A 13004-nucleotide genomic window follows, 5' to 3' on the forward strand; every position below is an offset into this window, starting at 1 on the left:
CTTGAAAAAACCCTATACAAGATGAAATTATTTAAAAGCAGCCAGAATAAAAAGTTTCCAGGTGATGTTCTTTCAAAAATGGGGCATGGAGTTTCTGCGAACCCAGATAGAGAAGTCAGAAAGTTCCTGAGCACTTCCAATTTCCCTCAAAAACAACATTAAATTAAGCCCTTGAATGTATTCTGAAGTGATAGAAAACATGAAAGGACATAATGAACAAATTATCCAACTTAAGACATGCTGAAAGGACGTCAGGAGAGGTATGTCTCCCTTGTGTAAAAGAGGAACACAAGCCAGAGCAGTCCTAGTACAGGGAAGTCAGCTGGAGCTCATAGTTACAACATAGATCAGCAATCAAGACTCCTGACTCTACAGTCAAAAGGTCAGTGGCAAAACTGTCCAACAATGAGGTTTACAAACCCATTACTGAAGACACTGCAAGCCCTAGAACACCAGTCCAGTAAATGCAACAGGATAGTGAACAAGCCCCCAAGGGCTAATGGCCCAGTGTAGAAAGTCAGTAAGGATGTTCCAGGCCTCAAGTACAAGAAGCACAACTTTAAAAAAACATAAAAAAAGCCAAAATTGACTTAGAAGTAATCTCTGACTATGGATGATGAAAACAAAAACTTAGAAGAAAACACTGGAAGAAAAATAAAACAAAACTAAAACATCCTACATTTGAAATCCCCAGAGGGGAATATGAATTGCTTTCAAGTCCAAAAAACATCCTATCAGAAGGAACTAAAGAAGGATTTTTAAAATTGAGTAAGAGAAATAGAAGAGAAATTGGGAAAAGAAATGAGAGGGATGAAAGACAGTCAGGTGCTTGGAAAAGGAAGTACAAAAGTTGACTGAAGAGAAAACTCCTTAAAACATAAAATCGATGAAATGGAAAAAAGATAATTCTTTTAAAAGTAATAGAGAAAAGAAAACAATCTTTTTATTTTTTAAGTGCTTTACTTTTATTTTTTTCATTTTACAACCATAATCAGTTTGTAAAAGCAAGCATATCCCCACTCTTACCCCCTGGAAAGAAAGAGAAACTCCCTTACAAAAAAGTCAGAGAAAAAACAAGTGCACTTCAGTCTGTATTCAGAGACCATCAGCTCTGTCTTTGGGATGAATAGCATTCTTTATCATAAGTCCATCAGAGAAATTGCTTCGACATTTTTTTCCTGACAGTTGCTATTGTTAACTGTATTTCCCTCCATCCTATTCCTTACCACGCCCATTTATTCTAACCTTTGTCTCCTTTCTCCCTTTTCCTCCTCAAAAGTATATTGTTTCTGATTATCCTCTCCCATAGTCTTCCTGTCATCTACACATCCTCTATCACCCTCCAAGACCTTTCTCCTATCTCTTTCTTGTCTTATTTTCCTCTATGGTAAGATAGAGTTCTCTATCCAACTGAGTATGTATGTTATTTCTTCTCTAAATCATTTCCAGTGAGTGTGAATGCTCACTCAGATCCCTCATCTTTCCTTCTTCCACTCCATTGAAAAAGCTTTTTCTTGCCTCTTTAATTTGAAATAACACTCCATTCTACCTCGCTGTTCCCTTTCTTATAGTACATTTCTTTCTCATCCATTGACACCATCTTTATATTAGATTATACCTGCATATTCAGTTCCCTCCTGTACCTTGTCTATATATGCCTCTAACTGCCCTAATAAATCAGAAGTTCACATGAGTTTTCAGTATCATATTTCCTTGCAGGAATATGAACAATTCAACATCATTAAATCCCTCATAATTTTCCCTTCCCATTTCTGTTCAGCTCTGGTCGTTTCATCAGGAAAATTTGAAATACCTCTATTTCAAATGAATGCCTATTTTTCCCCTGAAAGATGATGTTTAGTTTTGCTGGATTGTTGATTCTCAGTTGTAATCCAAGTTCTTTTGCCTTCTGGAATATCATATTCAAAGGCCTATGACTGCTTAATGTAGAAGCTGCAAAATCTTGTGTTATTCTGATTATAATTCCACAATATATGAATTGTTTATTTCTGGATGCTTGTAATATTTTCTTCTTGATTTGGGAGTTCTGAAAGTTGACTAATATTTCCTGGAGTCATAATTTTGAGTTCCTTTTCAGATGGTGAGAACAGATTCCCTTAGTTTCTATTTTACCCTCTGCTTCTAGGATATCAGGGAAATTTTCCAGGATTCTTTCTTTTTTTTTTATTTTTTGCAAGGAAATGGTCTTAAGTGGCTTGCCCAAGGCCACACAGCTAGGTAATTCTTAAGTGTCTGAGGCCAGATTTGAACTCAGGTACTCCTGACTTCAGGGCCAGTGTTCTATCGACTGCACCACCTAGCTACCCCCCCCCCCCCCAGATTATTTCTTGAAAAATGAAGTCTAAGCTCTTCCTGGTCATGACTTTTAGGTAGCCCAATAATTTTAAAATGATATCCTCTGAATCTGTTTTCCAAGTCAGTAATTTTTGCAATGAGATATTTTACATTATCTTCTGGTTTTTCATTCTTTTGCTTTTGTTTTATTGTTTCTTGATTTCTCACAAAATCATCAGTTTCCCTTAGTTCCATTGGAACTAAATTCATGGAATTACATTTTTCAGAGAGCTTTTCTATCTTCTTTTCCATCTAGTCAATTCTGCTTTTTTTAAGGCATTCTTCTTCTTGTTGTTCTTATGGACTGCTTTTTTCCATTTGACCTAAACTGGTTTTTAAGATGTGATTTTCTTCAGTATTTTTTGTACTTTCTTCAGCAAGTTGCTAACTTGGCTTTCATGATTTTCCCACATCTCTTATTTCTCTACCCAATCTTTTCTCTATCTCCTTACATGATTTTCAAAATCTTTTTTTGACCTGTTCCATAGCCTGAGACCAATTCATATTTTTCTTGGGGTCCTTGGATACTGACACTTTGAATATATTATCTTCTAAGCATATATTTTAATCTTCTATGGAACCAAAGAAATTGACCATAGTTGGATTTTTTTCTTCTTGTTTGCTCATTTCTCTATTCTATGACTTGTTTTTAACTCTTTGTTAAAATGGGGCTCTGGGCTCTGCTTCCAGGGTGGAATATGTACCATCTCAATCTTTTGAAGGATTTTGCAGCTGTTTTCAGGGCAACCACCCTAGGGACCGCAATTCCTTTAAGATCTTATGGGGCAAGTAGCTGGCACAGTGGATAGAACACCACCTGGAGTCAGGAGGATCTGAGTTCAAATATGACCTCAGACACCTAATAATACCTAGCTGTGTGACTTTGGGCAACTCACTTAACACCAATGCCTTGCGAAAACAAAAAAAAATTATTGGGTTACTAAAAATCATGATCAGGAAAAGAGTCTTGGCTTCATTTTAAAAAAAAATTTCTACTAGATCTGCATATGAGTAAAGAGATAGAAAAGAGATCTATGCAGTCTCCCCTGACCCCCATTCCATCTGTGGGCAGAGCTCTCTGGAGGCTGCTGCTGAGTGGCTCCCTGCAGGGTTCTTCCACAGTCCTGCTCCTGGTTCCCTTAGGCCAGAAGCCTAAGATGTCCTGGACTCAGCATTCATTCTGTTGAGGCAGACTTATCCCTCTGACTTTCCAAGTTATCCTTGGCAAAACCTGGGCTTAGAGGTCTGGAAACTGCCCCTGTTGTCAAGGACTCAGGCACACCCTGGTACACAGGTTCTGTGCAGGCTCTTTATGGATGGCTGGAGCCAATTTGCTTCAGCACAGTTGGCATAGTCCATGCTGCACTGCAGTCCTTTCTAACATCAGTTTAATAGACCTTTCTTGCTGATTGTCCAAGTTGTCTTGGCCTGGAAAATCATTTCACTGTCTATCTGTATGTCACACCACTTTAGAATTTGGTTACAGTCATTATTTTTAGAGGTATTTGTAGTGAGTGACCTGGAGGAGAGCTGCTGGGATTTCCTGTCTTCCCTAAGTCATCTTGATTCCTCCCCCAAAAGCAATACTTTAAAAAAATAAAAGTGACCAAATTAGAAAAACATACAGTGAAGAAAATAAACCTTTAAAAATAGATTTAGTCACAAAGTAAAGGAAATACAAAAGTTAACTGAAAGAAATAATTGCTTAAAAATTAGAATTGGGGGACAGCTATGTGGCACAGTGGATAAAGCACCAGCCCTAGAGTCAGGAGTACCTGGGTTCAAATCTGTTCTCAGACACTTAGTAATTATAATAATTACCTAGCTGTGTGGCCTTAGGCAAGCCAGTTAACCCCATTGCCTAGCAAAAACCTAAAAAACAAACAAACAAACAAACAAATAAATAACCAATAATCAGTTAAACAAAATTTAACAAATTAAAAAAAAAACAATAAAACAAAATGTAAAATACCTCATTGGAAAAAGAACAGACTTGGAAAATAGATCTAGAAGAGATAATTTAAGAGTTATTGTGCTACTTTAATGCCATGGTAAAAAACAGATGAACAACATCTTCAAAAAAATGAACAAAGTAAACTGCTCTCATATTGTAGAACAAGATAGAACAGTAGTGATTGAAAGAATCCACAGATAAGTGGGAATGAGATCCTAAAATAAAAACTACAAGGAATAGTATTGTCAGTTTGGAATTATCAAATCATTGAGAAAATACTTCAGGTAGTCAGAGACAAAGAATTCAAATTACAAGCAACAGCAGTAGGTATTACACAGGATTTAGCACCTTGAATTTTAAAGGATGGTAGAGTCTGCAATATGATATTCGGGGAGGGACGGACAAAGGCATTTGAATTAAATTTAAATTAAAATCAAGAATCAACTACCCAGCTAAATTGTTCATACACTTTCTTTTTATGTATTTTAAAATTAATTAATTTCTGATTTTTGTAACTATATGCAAAAATACTTTTCAATAATCATTTCTGGTAAGGTTATGAGTTTCACTGTCCTCTCCCTATGACAGAAAAAATTTGATATAGTTTAAACATGTACAACCCTGTTGAATATATTATATTAATCATGATGAGAAGAAAGAATCTGAATAAAAAGGAGAAAAACAAAAATGAGGGGAAAATATAACAAATAAAAGAATTTTTTTAAATTGAAAAAAAAGTAAAGTTTGGTGTACATTCAGACTCCATAATTCCATCTCTGAACTTGAATGGTATTTTCTATCCTAAGCTTCTTTACAATTGTTTTTGATTATATTGCTGAGATGAACAAATTCATCATTGTTGATCATTACTCAATATTTTTTGTTAAAGTTTACAATTATCATTAAGATTCTGCTCAATTCATTCAGCATCAATTTATGCATCTTTGCAGACTTTTCTCAACTCATACTCCTCACGATTGCTTATAGAACAATAGTGCCTATCATATTCATGCACAACAGTGTTAAACCATTTCCCAAGTGATGAGCATCTCCTCAACTTTTAACTCTTTGATGATATGGAAAGAGATGCTATAAATACATATATATATATATATATATATATATAGTCTTTTCCCCTGATCTCATAGGATACCGGACAAGTAGTGTTATTGCTGTTATCAAAATGTATGCAGTTTTATTGCCCTTTGGGCATAATTCCATATGCCTCTCCACAAAAATTGGATCAACTAATAACTACACTATCATTACGATAGTACACTAATTTTCCCATATCCTCTTCAACTTTGATAATTTCCTTTTTTTATGTTATATTGAACAATCTGGTATCTCAGAGTTTCATTTGTCTTTTTCTAATCAATAATGATTTAGACATTTTTATATAACTATAGATAACTCTAATTTCTTCATCTGAAAACTCCCTGTCCACATCCTTTTATCAGATATCAATCGGAAATGACCTATATTCTCATAAATTTTACTCAATTCTCTAAATATTTTAAAAATGATCCCCATATCAGAAACTCTAATTTTAAAATTGTTTCCCAACTCATTTCATTCTCTTTAATCTTGGTTGCCTTAGTGGTATTTGTTCAAAATCTTTTCAATTCAATGTAATGTAATTATTAATTTTGCATTTTATAATTCCCTGTTCTCTATCACTACTTTGGTTACAAACTCCTCCCCTTTCCATAGATTTTACAAACTGTTCCTTGTTCTCCAAGCTGACTTTTATTTGATCCCCTGCACCAAATTCAAATATATTTTGGTATATGGTGTGAGATGTTGTTCTATGCCTAAAGTTTCTGCTGTGCTATTTTACAGTTTTCTCAGCAGTTTTTGTTAAAAAGTGATTTATTATTCCAGAATCTGAGTATTTAGGTTTACCAAACAATAGATTACTATAGTCATTTACTATTGTTTATTTTGTATCTAATCTATTCCACTAATCCACCACTCTATTTTTTTTTATTTTTACAAGGCAAATAGAATTAAGTGACTTGCCCAAGGTCACCCAGCTAAGTAAGTATGAAATCTCTGCCATAAGATTTGAAGACATGTCCTCTTGACTCCAGGGTTGGTGCTTTATCAACTGTGCCACCTAGCTGCCCCACAACACTGTATTTCTTAGCCTGTACCAAACAATTCTGATGACAGCTGATTTATAATATAATTTTGGTTATGGATTGACTGGCTCATATTCTTTTTCATTTATTAACTATTCCTTCTCTTGATCTTATTAAAACTTTATACTTTAATATGCATTTTATTACAATTTTTGGTAGTTTGATAGTTATGATAGTGAATAAGTAATTTAAGTATAATTGTCATTTTAAATTATAATTAACACAGTCTACCCATGAACAATTGACATGTGAACAATTTTTTAGATGTAATTTTCTTTGTGTGTGTGTGTGAGAATTGTTGTATAATTGTTTTCATATAGTGTTGGAGTTTGTGTTCCTAGGTAGACTACAAAATATTTTAGGTTATCCACTGTTACTTTAAATGAAATTTCTTTTTCTATCTCTTGCTGTTGTGTTTTGTTTGTAGAAATGCTGATGATTTATGTGGATCTATTTTATATTCCACTACTTTTCTAAAGTAGCTGTTTCAATTAGTCTTTTCTTGATTTTCTAGAATTCTAATTCTCTATGTATAATATCTCATCATCTACAAAAAGTAAGAGTTTTAATTCCTCCTTGTTGATTCTAATTCCTTTAATTTCTATTTTTTCCTCTTGTTCTTTAAGCTAATATTTCTATTCGATACTGAATAATAGTGAGGATAATGGGAATCCTTGTTTCACCCCAATCTTATAGGGAATGCTTCTAGCTTATCCCATATACATTGTATTTCCTTACTGATGATTTTAGATAGATACTGCTTGTTGTTGTAAGGAAAACCCCATTTATTCCTATGCTCTCTAGTGTTTTTAATAGGAATGGATGCAGTATTCAGTCAAGGACCTTTTTCAGCAACTACTGGAATAATATTGTTAATTTTGTTAATTGAGTTATTGATATGAACAATTATGCTGATATGGTAATACAGAATATGATATAGAACTAATCATGAATTACTAGAATAAATCCTATCTAATCATTGTGTATTATAATAATAACTTCCTGCCATTTCTTTGCTAAAATTTTAATTGAAATATCTGTATCCCTATCCAGTAAGGAAATTGGTCTTACATTTTCTTTCTCTGCCTTTACTCTTCCTGGTTTAGGTATCAAACACCATATTGGTCTTACAGAAAGACTGTGGCAGAACTACTTCTTCACCTAAATTTTCAAAGGGTTTATATTGAATTGGAATTAGTTGTTCTTGAAACATTTGGTAGAATTAATTTGTGAAGCCATCTGGCCCTGAAGATTTTTTCTTATGTAAGTCATTGATGGCATTTTCAGTTTCTTTTCTGAAATTTTACTGAATTAATTCTTAATTAAACTACTAAATTTCATATTCTGTCACTCGGGTCATTTTTTATTTTTTGTAAATATTCATCAATTTCTCATAGCTTGTCAAATTCATTGGCATACATTTGGGCAAAATAGCTGCAAATTATTATTTTAATTTTCTCCTCACATTTGATAAATTCACCCTTTTAATTTTTGATTCTGGTACTTTCTTTTTGTCTTACTTTGTAAAATCAAATTAGTTAAATGTTTAACTATTTTATTTCAGTTTTTTCATAAAACCACCTCTTAAATTGAATTTATTAGCTCAATAATTTTCTTATTTTTGATTTTACTAATCTCTACTTTGATTTTCAGAATTTCTAATTTGATATTTAGTTAGGAATTCTTGTTCATTCTTTTTCTAGCCTTTTTTGGTTGAATGGCAAATTCATTACTCTTTCTTTGTTTTATTCATATAAATATTTAGAAATGTAAAATTTTCCCTAATAACTACTTTATCTATATGTTAAATGTTGTGATATTTTGTCTCATCATTCTTAATTTTTGCATGAAATTATTAATTATTTCTAAGATTTGATTTTTGATTCATTCATTATCTAAAATTAGGTTTTCTGGTGCCCAGTTAATTTTAATCATTTTTCCAATGCCATACATTAAACATCAATTTTCTTGCATCATGTTTTAAAATGATGCATGCAATAATTCTGTTTTTCTGCATTTGATTATATTTTATGTATTAGATGGACCATTTTTATGTAGGTGCCATATACCACTGAGAAAATGTATGAATCTTTTTAATCCCCAATCATTTTTCTCCAGAGTTATGTCATACCTAACTTTACTAAAATTCTATTAACCTATCAAACTTCATTATTGCTTATTTTTCTTGTTATAATTTAATTTTGAGAGAACACTGAAGTCCCCCACCAGTATAGTTTTTCTCTCCATTCTTTGTGTTACTCATTTAGCTTCTTCTCTTAGAATTTGTATTCCATACCACTTGGTGCATATTTGTTTTATATTGATATTATTTCATTGTTTATGATATCTTTTAGGAAGATGTAGTTTTGTTTCTTATCCCTTTAAACCTGATCCAGTTTTTCTCTAGCTTTATCTGACATTAGTTTTTACCATTATTTTTTCACTTCAGCTTTATCATAATGTATTCTAGTCTGGTCTTTTCCCTTTCCTCTGTAGCTCTCTGCTTCAAATGTGTTTCTTGTAAATAACATATTGTAGGAATCTGATTTTCAATGCAATCTATTCTCTGATTACATTTTATGGGAGATGTCATTCCATTCACATGCACAGTTAAATTTATGATTACTCTCCATCATATCTCCTCTCTAGTTTATACTTTTGTTTCTTCTTTAACTCCATTGCTCCTCACCAGTGTTCTGCTTTTGAAAACCAGTTCACTTCAATTAGTCCTTGCATTATAAGCCTTTTTCCTTTCCCCTTCTCTCATTTACTTTTTCTCTCATTTTTTCTCTCCCTTCTCCAACTTTCCCCTTTCAATTTTTGAAGGATAAAATAAATTTCTACCCCAATTATGTGGTTTTCATTCTCTTTTTGAGTCAAATTCAACAAAAGTAAGATCCAAGGAATTCTCAGCCACTTCCAGCTTTCCTTTTGCTATAATAGGCCCTTTTCACCTTATTCATCTTCCCCATCCTCCTTTTTTAATGAATTAATTTTATTATCATCCCTTGAAAATCAATTTACACTCAGATATTTTGTCTAAGAATACTCCTTCTAATAGAGTTACATTATTTAGAGTTATGTAGGGATGTAGGGATATAACCATTTAGTTTTATTGAATAACATTCTTTGTAATTTCCCATGTTGACATTTTTCTATATCGAGTTGAAGATCAGATTTTCTGTTCTGTTCAGTTTGTTTTTGTAATTAGAAAAATTTGAAGGTCACTTATTTCATTAAATGTCTTCTTTTTTACCCTGAAAAATTATGCTCAATTTTAATGGGTAGTTGATTTTAGGTTATAATCCTAGTTACTTTACCCTCTGGAATATCATATTTCAGATACTTTGATCCTTTAATGTGCATGCTGCATAATCCTGTTTATGGTTTCTTTGACTTGGTTCTTTCTGATTTCCAAATTGCTGTGATAATTCCAGAATTTGTCTGCAATATTCCTTGGTCTTTTCATTTTGGGATCCCTTTCCAAAGGTGATCAGTGGATTTTTTCGATGACTGTTTTAACCTCTGGTTTTAGCATAGAAAGAAAATTTTCCTTTATGATTTCTTGAAAGATGTTGGACAGGGTCTTTTTTTTAATGATGGATTTCTGGTAGTTGAAAAGTTTTAACATTATCTCCCCTGGGTCTGGTTTCCAAGTCAGTTTGGTTTTATAGCAAGATATTTGATAATTTCTTCTGTCTTTTCATTTTTTGCTTTTGGTCAACTGATTTTTGATATCTCATAGTGTCATTAGTCTCTGCTTGTCCCAATCTTCAAGTAATTATTTTTTTTCCAGAAAATTTAGCATCTTTTTTTTTTAATTTGGTCAACTTTGGTAAAGGGGTATATTTTTATTTGCAAAATTACATTTTGTTATTGATATTTTATTTTATTTTTGCAATTACATATTATGAAAGTTTTTCAACATTCATTCACATTCATATGCAAAATTTTAAGTTACATAATTTCTTTCTAAACACCCTACCCACTCCCCTCTCCTCAATGGCAAACAATCTAGTGAATATTGTACATACATATTTGAGTTTAACATGTTTATAGATTAGTCATTTTCTTTATAAGGAATTAGGATTAAGGGTAAATAAAAGAAAACCATTTGATAAGCAATAAAAACATGAGAAACTTTTTTAAAGTATATATAGGGCAGAGCCAAGATGGTGAGAGGAGAACAGCCTTACCTAGGAGCTCTCTCCAAAATATTTCAAAACCCTTAAAGTTGTGACTCTAAATTCCCGAGAGTCAGAAAGGTCCAATGAGGCTATTCTCCAGTCAAAGGTAATGTGGAAAATTGTTGGCAGGCTCTGTTACACGTGGTTGGAGGGAGCAGCAGCATGCCCAAGAGAAAAGAGCTGCAGTCTTCTGCAAAAAGCCAGCAGGGCTACTGGGTCTCTGGCAGCAGAAACAGTTTTTTGAATTGCCAATCCAAAGAGTACTAAGCACAACTTGGAAGATCAGTGGGGAACCTCTGGCACAGTGAGCCCAAAGCCCAGGTCAATATGGCCCTCCTCAGAATAGCAGTGCATCCCAGACACCAGGAAATGGAAGCAGGTCCATAGAGCCCCACAGGAAGTGGTGCCCATTAGCTGCTCCCAGAATTCTCAGGCCACAGAAAGTAAGGGAGTGGGGGAGACTATTGAGGTCTCTCCTCTGTCCCTGGAACAAAACTCTGGGGCTTTGTCCATATTCAGACCCTGGTCTTAGTCTGGGTCCACATATTGTCCTAAAGCAGGGATCCTCCTCACAGCCCCAAGGCAGAGGGGTCATGGTCATCCACATACCAGAACACAGGCAGTCAGAGCCTCCCATAAGACCTTGAAGGAACTGATGTCCTTGCAGGGTTCCCCAATAATACTCAAAAGCTCAGGAAGCACAAAATCCGGGCACAGGCTGGGGAAATGAGTAAACATGAAAGAAAAGGAACCTGACCATAGACCATTACTTCAGTCCCATGGAGAAACAAAGTACACTCAGAAGATGAGAAAGTCCAAGCTTCTGCATGTAAAGACTACAAGAAATACAAAAGTTGGGCTCAATCTATAACAGAGCACAAAAAGATTTTGAAAATCAAGTAAGGGAAGTAGAGGAAAAATTGGGAAGAGAAATGAGAGATATGCAAGAAAACCATGAAAACCAAGCCATCAGCTTAGTCAAGGAGATTCAAAAAAAAGCTGAAGAAAACAACATGTTAAAAACCAGTTTAGGTCAAATGGATAAAACAATACAGAAAGTTAATGAGGAGAATAATGCCTTAAGAAGCACAACTGGCCTTATGGAAAATAAGATAAGAAAATTCTAGGAGGAAAACAAATTCTTCAAATGTAGAACATCAAAAGAATGAAAAAAAAAAAACTAGAAGAAAGTACTAAATATCACACTGAAAGAACAACATATCTGGAAAATTGATCCAGAAGAGATAACTTAAAAATTCTTTACTATGCAGTTATTATGTGGTGCAGTGGATAAAGCACCAGCCCTGGAGTCAGGAGTACCTGAGTTCAAATCCTGCCTCAGACACTTAAGAATTACCTGTGTGTCCTTGCGCATTTCACTTACCCCACTGCCTTGTAAAGCCCCCAAACAATTATTGGCTTACTGAAAGTCATGACCAGGAAAAGAGCCATGACTTCATTTCTAAAGAATTTCTACAGGAAAATCAACCTGATATCCTAGAAGCACAGGGCAAAATAGAAATGAAGAGAATTCACTGATCTCCTGAAAGAGATCCAAAAAAAAAAAAATTAACCCCCAGATATGTCATAACCAAATTCCAGAATTCTCAAGTCAAAGAAAAAATATTACAAGCAGCTAGAAGGAAACAATTCAAATATCATTGAACTACAGTTAGGATCACACAGGACTTAATAGCATCTCAATTAAGGGTTCATAGGATTTGGAATATAATATTCCAGAAGGCAAAAGAGCTTGAAATGCAACTGAGAATCAATGACCCAGCAATACTGATCATCCTCTTCCAGGAAAAAAGATGGACTTTCAATGAAACGGGACTTTCAATGAAACAAGACTCAGGTGAAGCATAGAGAAGGTGGATAAGAAGTGCAAATTATGAGGGATTTAATGATGATGAACTGTGTGTATTCCTGCATGAGAAGATGATACTGAAAATACTCATATGAACCTTCTCATTTATTAGAACAGTTAGAAGGAGCATATGTAGACAAGGCAGAGGAGAGTGCTGAATTTAAAGCTATACTATAATTGTAAAAATGGAGTCAATGGGTGAAAAAGAAATGTACTGGAAGAAAGGAAAGTAGAGGCAGAAGAGACTATCATATTTCATGTAAAAGAGTCAAGAAATAGCTTTTGTAATGGTATGAAGGTGGGGGTGAGGGGCAATGAGGGAGACTTCATTCTCATTGGAAATGGCTCAGAGAGGAAAAAGCATACATACTCAATGGTGTATAGAAATCTAGAAGAAAAAGGAGGGAAAGGGGATGGGGGAGGGGAGGGGAGGAGGGTATGTAGGTGATTGAGGAGAGGGTATTTCATGGTAGAGGATAGTCAGATATAACACA

Source organism: Macrotis lagotis, chromosome 1 (assembly GCF_037893015.1).
Source record: "Macrotis lagotis isolate mMagLag1 chromosome 1, bilby.v1.9.chrom.fasta, whole genome shotgun sequence".
In the NCBI taxonomy this organism is placed as follows: domain Eukaryota; kingdom Metazoa; phylum Chordata; class Mammalia; order Peramelemorphia; family Peramelidae; genus Macrotis; species Macrotis lagotis.